The 9,996-nt window shown below is 41.6% G+C and overlaps 1 long non-coding RNA gene across 1 annotated transcript in view; it reads right to left on the reverse strand.

Moving 5' to 3' along the window:
- Positions 1–5,384, reverse strand: part of LOC129007318 (uncharacterized) — a 62,359-nt gene extending 56,975 nt beyond the window's left edge. The window contains exons 1-3 of the long non-coding RNA XR_008492295.2: positions 5,372–5,384; positions 4,316–4,378; positions 3,637–3,760 (exon numbers count right to left, since the gene is read on the reverse strand). This is a non-coding gene — a long non-coding RNA (uncharacterized LOC129007318). The remainder of the gene's footprint in view (positions 1–3,636; positions 3,761–4,315; positions 4,379–5,371) is intronic.
- Positions 5,385–9,996: the final 4,612 nt, after the last annotated feature.

Below are 9,996 nucleotides of genomic sequence, written 5' to 3' on the forward strand. Positions count from 1 at the left end.
GAAAAGATACATAAGAAGAAGTCTCCAAAGCTTTCTTACAGAGCAGAACGTAATGAATGCCAAGCAGGACCATTATCTCAGTTTCTGTTGTTTCCCCCTCCCCCATACTAGAGTATTACCCCATGGAGTGGAGTACAAAACAAGGTACCTTCTCAGACATCCCTACCAGCAATTAACTTTTCTTTCCTGACTCACTTCCTCAATGCTCCAGCCCAGACACTTGTAGCTCCCCTGTGTGGAAGGGAAGCAATTACTCTATAAGTGTTTTTCCAAAGTTATTGTTGAAGCTCAGGCCCAGCTTTAAAGTTCCAAAACAAAACAAAATTACATATTTTATTTTCTTTGCATTTCTACCATAAAAATCCAACTGTGAGGGATGAGAATGCCGAAGTCTAGTTTAAGAGAGGCTTGGTGGCAGGGAGAAAGAAAGGGAAGAGAAATTGTAGAGGTAAAACATGTCGGTTATTATTTTAAAATATTAACCCACCTCATTTACTCCTTGGAATAAAATATTTCCTTTAACAAAGAGTTTAAAAACATATGTTCTTTCTCAGGTAGAAAAAAAGGAATCTTTCTTAAGGCTTTCCATTTTATGGAAACATCACCATCAGTGGGAGATCCCTGGTCAGCACTCTTTGGTTCCTTTGTTGAAGTTGTCAACCCTTATCACGAGCTACATTTCCCTTTTTTTCCCCAAAGAAATACCATGGCTCTGAAAACATTCTCAATGAGCAGCCTTTGGTAATGGAAAGAGACAACAATGAGTTGATGTTTGACGCTTCCCATAAATACCCCCACCGACCCCCAATATGTCAGGCTTCTTAGGTATCCTGAGCTGGAAGCCCCTGATGGAGGAGAAGGGTGATATTTCAAATACTCCTCATTAAAAATATAGAAATTATTCTAGAACCAAACAATCCAACACCTGAAACTAATTTTTTGACATGTTCATGGGCTTTAATGACAGCTTCATTAATTGAGTGTAGTCACAGGGGGGAATAAATCATGTTTTTCTTAATGACCTGCCAGATGATGGATTTGTTTGGTTACTTACTTTACTCTGAAAAATTTCAAAGGAAGGAAAGAGAAAGAAGGACAAGCTCTGGGTGTCACATCATAACTGAGCTTGACCGAGAGGCTTCTTGGAGTCTCAGTGGTGAGTCAATCTGAAAATGATGAGGTGGGCTGGGCAGATTAAGGAAGCAGTGTGATATTCTTGCTAGGAGCCTTGCTACTCAGTGAGGTTCATGGACCAGTGGCATTGGCTTACTGGAAGCTGATTATAAATGCACCATGTTAGGCCCTACCCCAGATCTACCGAATAGAAATCTGCATTGAACAAGATCCTTCAGTGATTCTCAGGCTCATTTTGAGAAGCACTGGTTAAGAGCATGAGATTTCCGTGAACTTAGGTGAGGATTCCAACTTCACTTACTGCTAGCTGTGAATAAGGCATATTGAGCCTGTCTCAGCCACAGTTTTTAATCTGTAAAACAGGCGTAATATCTACCTCACTGAATTGTGAGATAAAACAAAATAAGCACTTAGCATAATTCCAGGTATGTAATACATTTTGTATAAACGGTAAGTAACAGTACTATTGGGGCTTCTCTCATCCATTCATTTTTGAAGTCAGGCAGAACTGTCTTCAAATCCAAGTTTTACAACTTAAGAGCTATATGATCTTAGTTATGTTATCTAACTTTTCTAGGCTTCAATCTCTCCATCTGCAAAATGGGCATAATTTAAATATCAGGGCATCTCAAGCCTTAAGCTACAGACCAATTACATAAGCGAAGTCATAAAACTTCCAGAGATCTCTGCAACTACAGGGTTTGCCCTCACTCACTCTTGTGCGGAGTCTACAGATGCCGTCTCTGTTCCTCCTCATGTCTTCCCTGGTGCAAAGTTTGGGTCTGTTACCAGTTTTCACAAGAAATCCACTTACTCCAAAAGTTCTGTGAGTTGGGTAGAATTTCCTAAGGATTTGGGCAGTGGGTCACAAGGAAAGATCATATTGCACACAACATAGTCTTATGCCATCATCTGGCCCTTTCCCTTTGTATTAGTCCATTCTCACACTGCTATAAAGAACTGCCCAAACTGGGTAATTTATAAAGGAACCAGGTTTAATTGACTCACAGTTCCGTATGGCTAGGGAGGCCTCAGAACACTTACAATTATGGCGGAAGGCAAAGGGGAAGCAAGGATCTTCACGTGGCAACAGCAGGGAGAAGAGTGATGAGTGAAGTAGGAAGAGACCCTTGTAAAACCATCAGATCTCATGAGAACTCACTCACTACCACGAGAACAGCATGGGGGGAAACCACCCCCATGATTCAATTAGCTCCACCTGGTTTCTCTCTAGATACATAGAGATTATGGGGATTATAATTCAAGATGAGAGTTGGGTGGGGACACAGTCAAACCATATCACCCTTCTCCCCCTCATCTACCCTCATTACAGCTCCCCTCAGGAATGAAAAAATTTCTCTCTTCATCATCCAGAAGGAAGCTCAACTTCAGAAGATGTAGTGGGACAAGCTGTTTGTTCTCATTCTAGTGCCACTACTACTGTTTACTCTCTCTGGGCCTCCATTTTCTCATCCCTAAAATAATCAAGAGTTTCTCAATCACAGGGATGGCATGAGAACTAAAGGAGCTGTTAAAATGCTTCTGGAGTGCCTGGTACACAGTGGGTTGCTGGTTATTAAGTGATTGCATCCTGACTCCAATCCTCCCTTCCTCACTCTGCTTTCTGATGCTGGGACTGGCCTCTGCAATTCCCTTTGCTGGCTCCTGTCAGGCTCTTCCTGTCAGGTATGCCACAGCAGCTTGAACGTTGGAGGAGTGAAGGACACTTCCTCTTTGCCAATTGCTACCTGATCCTATCAGCATTGCCACCAGCAACATTGCTTCACCCTGGAAGCACCGCAATGGGTTCCAGGAGCACAGGCCGTTCTAGTTTGCAATGATTCCACACTTTTAGAACCAGCTTCCTGGTGCCTCTCAGAAATATAGCAGCAGCCACCACACCTGCTCCTCTGAAGTCAGAATTTCAGCTCCGTGGAGCCTCTTCTGCAGGCTCCAAGCTCAGAGCCCTGGGTCTATTTGAGAAGTGCCTAATCCTTAGAGGGCTAAGCCCGAACTCTTCAGACCCCTCCTACAAGTGTTTACATTTTAGTAATCTCTACATCTTTCCTTTGTTCCCCCATCCCTAGGGTAGCTTCTGGCAGCTACTGCCTTTGTGATACCTCAGTATCCCCCTTTTGGCTTTTTAATTCTCCTCTACCTAGAAAATAGCTAAAACAATAACCAGGTTTCTAATAGGATACTTTCTGATATAGAACGTATGTAAAAAAACATTAGTTTCCTTCCAGAAAATAAAATCTACCTTTTAAATATCAAGTTTTGCCACCAATAAGGATATTCACAAGAACATGCCAATGGCTTTGAAAGCAATTTCCAAAGGAAAAATTTTAAACTATTTTGGGTTCTGACGGCATTGTTGGTATAGAACCATAATCCCAAACATTTGGGAAGAAAGAGTCAAAACATGTTTCTAGGGGAAAAAAAAATGCAGAGTTAGGCTTATCTAGCATGGCAGAGCTGATACATGATCTAGAGAGATGTTACCTGTGTAGACACCAGTGTAGGCAAGACCAGGGAAGAGCCCTGATGCAGCAGGTGCAGAATGTCACATTTCCAGAGGTCAAGGAGGTCATAGGCCAAAGTTAAAATCCATGGAATTTAAGAGAACCTGGAAATAGCAGTTTGGTGAGTGATGCTAAAAAGTCTGAGTTGACCATACTTTAATAAGAAATACTTTGAAAGTGCTGGCCATGACTTAAACAGAAATCAAAATGGAACTGAAAATAATGTTTTATATGTATTTGTAAATTTAATTTTTAGTTTTTGAGACAGGTTTACTCTGTCACCCAGGCTGGAGTGCAGTGGCACAATCACGGCCCACTGCAGCCTCAAACCCTGGGGCTCAACCTACCCTCCTGCCTCAGTCCCCTGTATAGCTGAGACCACAGGCATTTGCCACCATACCCGGCTAATTTTTTTACTTTTTGTAGAGACAGGGTCCCACTATGTTGCCCACGATAGTCTCAAACTCCTGAGCTCAAGCCATCCTCCCACCTCGGCCTCCCAAAATGCTGGGATTACAGGTGTGAGCCACCACACCTGGCCTGTTTTATATTTATTTAATTAGTAAAGATAAATGGAAAGTGTATGTCAGTGATCTTGCTCTACAACTGGTACCTGCACATAGCTGGTGGCAGTGTACGCAGAGCAAAATGATAATAACCTGAAAGAGCCACAGCAATGTTGATCTCCTTTGACCCAGTCATTCCATTACAGAAAATTAATCCTAGAGAAGTGAAATGAATTTTTAAAAACCTACATTTGTGAATATATTCATTGAAGTGTTATATACAAGAATGAAAAATAAGATCATGTAATTAGTAAATAAAAGGAGAATAACCAAAATGTCATTCACTTGATGAAGAGTATGTAAAAAACATGGAAGATTTTTGTGGTGTGATATTCAGTAGAAGAAATCAGGGAATAAAACATAGAGGAGACGAAAAGAAAGGATACAAGAACAAAGGTTCAGTAATGTTGCTCTCTGTTACCACAGGGATGAGCATAAGGAACACTCTGAGAGTCTTGTTCCAAGGCGCCATGCCAACAAAAGGCGGCTGGGCAAGCTGGGCAGAATACAGAAGCCATTCATGAACCTTCGCCACCTGTGGTATAGGGTGGACAAGACCTTCTGGTCCTAAATGAAGAATAATTTTCATAATCTTTGGGAATGTGTGTGTGTTTCACTAAAGGAAAGATAGTTTTGTTACAGACTGCAATCCCTCTCTTCCATAATAAGCAGAATAATTTTGAGGTTACACTATAAGTTCTTTCTCCCATCAGATCAACCCTGAAGGTGGTCTTGCTCCAGGAGTAGGAGAAAGGAAAGAGAATGAAGGGTAGAATCGGAGCAAGCTGTAGCAAGCATGTGTGGAAGATTTAGTATATCTCAAGGAGGGAAGAAAGTGATAGACCACTGAGTTAAACAGCTGGTCAGTGAAAAAAAGCCATATGCATTGGCCAACCAATTAGTTCAAGAGACAATTGGCTGCAGGTGGTAAGTTAAGAGCCAAGCCTGGCCTCTGACCAAAGGAGTTTTACCAGCACTTGGTGTTTGACCTTCCAGGGCCTTTGGCTTGCTGTAAAAAAAAGCTTGGAAGACTGACTTCCTATGAGCCTCAGTGACCCCCAGAGTTCTAAAAGCTACGTGGAGTTTGGCTACTGTATAAGTCATACAAGAAGTTATTCCAAATAGAGGAGAGAATGAAGTTGTGGTTACCAGGTATGGAGAGAAATTCCGTTTTCCTGAAGATATTTGCTATGAGTGCAGAAAATCCACGAGGGTCAATTTGCTAATTGGGATTATCTGTCAGTCTTTAGCATTGGAGAATAGCCAGGGTTGGAGGACCCCATGGCAATAGGCTGGTTTTCTTGGTTGCTGGGGGATGAAGAGGATGAAACGATCTACCTGAGTTAGAAACCTGCCCCAAACTTGTTTGTTCAGCAAGCATTTGCTGAGCCCCTGCTGTACATGTGGCCCATATTCCATTAGGAAAGGCAAACACTGAGACAATTTCAGCAGAAGGTAAATGCTTGTCTGGATGTCTGTGCCTCTCCATGCGCTAAAACTCCTATGCTGAAACCTAACTCCCAATGTGATGGTATTAGGACGTGGGGCCTTTGGGGGAGGTGATTAGGTCACAAAGGTGGAGCCAATGTAAATGGGATTACTGTCCTTATAAGAGAAGCCCCAGCCAGGCGCAATGGCTCACGCCTATAATCCTAGCACTTTGGGAGGCCAAGGCGGGCAGATTGCCTGAGCTCAGGAGTTTGAGACCAGCCTGGGTAACATGGTGAAACCCCATCTCTAATAAAATCCAAAAACTTAGTCGGGCATGGCAGCGTGCACCTGTAGTCCCAGCTACTCAGGAGGCTGAGGCAGGAGAGTTGCTTGCACCCGGGAGGCGGAGGTTGCACAGTGAGCCGAGATCGCGCCACTGCACTCCAGCCTGGACGACAGAGCAAGACTCCATCTCCAAAAAAGAGAAGCTCCAAGAGTTGCCTTCGTTCTTCCACCATGTAAGGTGAGAAGGTACTTTTATGAACCAGAAAGAGGGCCCTCACCAGACACCAAGTCTGCTAGCTCCTGGATTTTATACTTCCCAGCCTCCAGAACTGTTAAGAAATACATTTCTGTTTTTTATAAGTGGCACGTGCATTAAGATACCACCTTTATAATCAAATTGTGGCTTCAGAAAAACAAGAATTGCTTGTGTTTTTAGGATTTCTAGGAAAGCTTCCTAGAGGTGATACCTTCTGAGCTGAATTTTGAAATAAAAGTGGGCATTTTCTCAGTGTGTTAAAGAGAACAAAGAGTTTTGTGTGGCTGGAATGCTCAATGTTAGGAGAGAAGTGTGAGGAGATCATGTTGGAAATATGGCCCTGGCCAAGGACATATTAAGCCTCTTAAATGAAGAATTAAGGAATTAGGCTTTGCCTAGATGGTGAGAAAAAAGGAATAGTTCTAAGCACAGTAACGAGGTGGTTAGACTTGTATTTTAGAAAAAGGACTCTGTTGTCTCTTTGGGGGATGGAATGGAGTGGAGCAAGGCTGGGGTAGAGAAAGTAAGCAGGGCACTCTTCCAGCCAGCAAGGCAAGAGATAATGGGCTCCTGAACTAAGGCAGTGGCCACGTGAGGGGGATCAATGCCTGGTTTTTCCACTTCCCTCCCTTCCCCTGATGCAGAAAATGCATGCCTTCCTCCCAGTGACTCTGGCTGTCACCCCAGGATCAGACAGCTGCCTGCCTGCTCTAGGCTTGCTGCCAGGGGTCTGGCCCTTTCTCAGGGGATGGATGCAAGCATGTGAAGGGGTTGTGGGATGGGACAGAAAGAGTAGGCTTGGGAATCAGAGGTGAGGACTTCAAATCTCAGTTACGGACTGAACTGTGTCCCTCCGAAACCTATATGTTGAAGCTCTAACCATCAATGTGACAGTACTCAGAGGGCTTTCTGGAGGCAGTGAAGGTTATATGAGGTCATGAGGGTGGGGCCCTAATCTGATAGGACTGGTATTCTAAGAGGAAGAGACACCAGAGATCTCTCTCTTTCTCTCCGTGCTTGCACCAAAGATAGGTCATGTGAGGAAGGCAGCCGTTTGCAAGCCAGGAAGAGAGGACACCAACCCTGGAAACATCTGAGCTTGGACTTCAGCCTCCAGAACTGTGAGAAAATAAACTTACATTGTTTAAGCCGCTCACTCTGTGGCATTTGGTTATGGCAGCCTAAACTGTTTAATAAGCACCATTGCAGCTAAGTCATCTTGAACAAACCAAACAAGCTGACTGAACCTCAGTTTCCTTATCTCTAAAGCAAATAATGGTAAAATAATAACCTTACATCATGTGGCTGTTATGAGGATCAAATGAGCTACACAGTTATCAAGTGGAGCTTATAGGAAAGCTCTTTGTAAATTGTATATATAAAACATGTTTCTTACATTTCTTCTGAACTGATGAAAGATTAAAATATTTTTAATCATAATATTAGTTTATTATACTTAACTGTATTATCTGATTCTTGGATATATTTTAAATGCATATAATTAGCCAATAATCAAAATCTAATTGATCACAGCTGCCCAAAGGGCTTTCAGTTAAAATTCAGTGATGGTAACCAGTGTCAATGAAACCATTTGGGAAATTGCCATGTTTTCATAAAAAAAAAAAGAACCTAGAGTTCCAAATATATGAAGTACCCAAAATATAGCCTATATAAGAGGCTTCTTTGGAATGTTTGACATCTGTAGACACATTCTAAAACAGAAATCTCAACATTTGTTTTACAAATATTTCTTTTAAATGGAAATCTTAAGTGTGGACATAAAGATAGTTATATAGACAGTATATTTGTAATTTCCACAAATATTGCTTTTATCTTGGGACCTTGAGAATGTTTCTCAAACGTTTTTCATTGTCTCCTTCAGTAGCCTTTTTAGACATTTTTTTCCTAATTACCCTCCCTATGAAATTTTAACACCACAGATATACTGTATATCTGTTTATATATGGTATCTATGTCTGCACTTTATACATAAACCACCTAACTAAGAATGAATTTTCACCTTGATGAGGATGATATTGCCATGAGAATGTGTGGCTTTAAGACGATTCATACAATAAAGCATCTAATTGGTCTTCGTGATACATCTGGTGGAAAATGCATTCAGTGTGAGAAATGAACCCATTTCTGAGAGGGCATACCTGAACAGAAAGCAAACATGGCTGTGAGTCCCAGCTGGAGGCCACTCTGTGGTTACCATAGGAACGAGGTATGACTAGACTTAGAGGCGCCAGTCTACTGAGAATGTATTTGCAATAAGAGCCCAAGAGTCTTCTGGGAAGGAATTCACCCTAAAGGCAAAGAGCACAAGTTAGATTCAGAGATGGCAGGCCAGTTGGGGAGGTAAGTGAAGCCAAAGACAGCATGATGACTGTTACATGGATTATCCCTTGTTCCATTGAACTCATGCTGAATCCAAAGGCAAAGATGCTGCAGTCTAAGAGAAATAAAAGATGAAATATCCTATACTGCCCTCCCACCCATTGTTTCCATGGCATACTCAGAAACAAGGCACTGACAGAAGAGTATAAGGAACTGTGCATATGCAGCTGGTAGAAGAGTTCCCATGGGTACTGCATCTAGGGTAGGGTGTGATTTGTGACCATTATCCTGATATTAGTCTGAGCTCCTCTCAGCTCTGTGGCCTAGGAGCCATAGGTCATAATCATATTACAATGGAAGTGAAAATGTTTGTTCAATAGTATCCAAACCACTTACACATTATTCAAGGCCCTTCAAGGTTCATTCATGTTGTAGCATGTGTCAGAATTTCACTCCTATTTATGGCTGAGTAATATTCCATTGTATATGCAGTTAGCCCTCTGTATTCGTGGGTTCTGCATCTATGGATTCAACCAAATTTGGATCAAAAATATTTGTTAAGATGGTTACATCTGTATTGAACATGTACAGGCTTCTTTCTCATTACTTCCTAAACAATACAACTTTTTACATTGCATTTACATTCTTTTGGGTATTATAAGTAATCTAGAGATGATATAAAGTATACAAGAGGATATGCATGCGGTTATGTGCAAATACAATATCATTTTATATAAGGGACTTGAGCATCCATGGATTTGTTATCTGATGAGGGTCATGGAACCAATCTCCCACAAATACTAAGGGATGACTGTAGATACAATATTTTGTTAACCCTTTTATGCGATGATAAATACTGGAGTTGCTTTTATCTTTTGGCTGTTTTGAATAGTGCTGCAATGCACATGGGTATACAAATATCTCTTTGAGACTCTGCTTTCAATAATTTTGGGTATATATCTAGAAATGAAAATGCTGGATCAAATGGTAATTCCAGGTTTAATTTTTGAGGAACTGCCATAACTTTTCTGATGTTACTTTTTTTTTCTTAATTTTGAAATTGTAACCTTTTATGCTGCTGTTTTCTATGCTCCTCCTCACTCCAACTGGGTTCCTGGGCAGCATCCATCAATATGGAAAGCCTCACCCTTGCTGCTTTGACACATCCCCTTCCATTTCAAGGACGTCTAAGCCCCTATTTCTTTCTTGCTCATGGAACATACTACATATCTCATGCAGGTGAGCCCCAGAACCCCAGCTCTAGATGTTCTGTGGAAGCTATCACCCCAGCACCTTCAGATTGTTAAGGAGACACATTAGGGAAGTCCAATAAATGCAGCTCCAACAAAGTAGCCATCTTGCTTTCCTCTTTTGGGGAATGATGGAAAATAATTTTTGAGCTTCCCAAAGAGTAGGAAAAACTGAATTTAAAGTAGTCTTAATCTGCATTTTTTGGTAATAT

The sequence above is a fragment of the Pongo pygmaeus genome, chromosome 9, assembly GCF_028885625.2.
Source record: "Pongo pygmaeus isolate AG05252 chromosome 9, NHGRI_mPonPyg2-v2.0_pri, whole genome shotgun sequence".
In the NCBI taxonomy this organism is placed as follows: domain Eukaryota; kingdom Metazoa; phylum Chordata; class Mammalia; order Primates; family Hominidae; genus Pongo; species Pongo pygmaeus.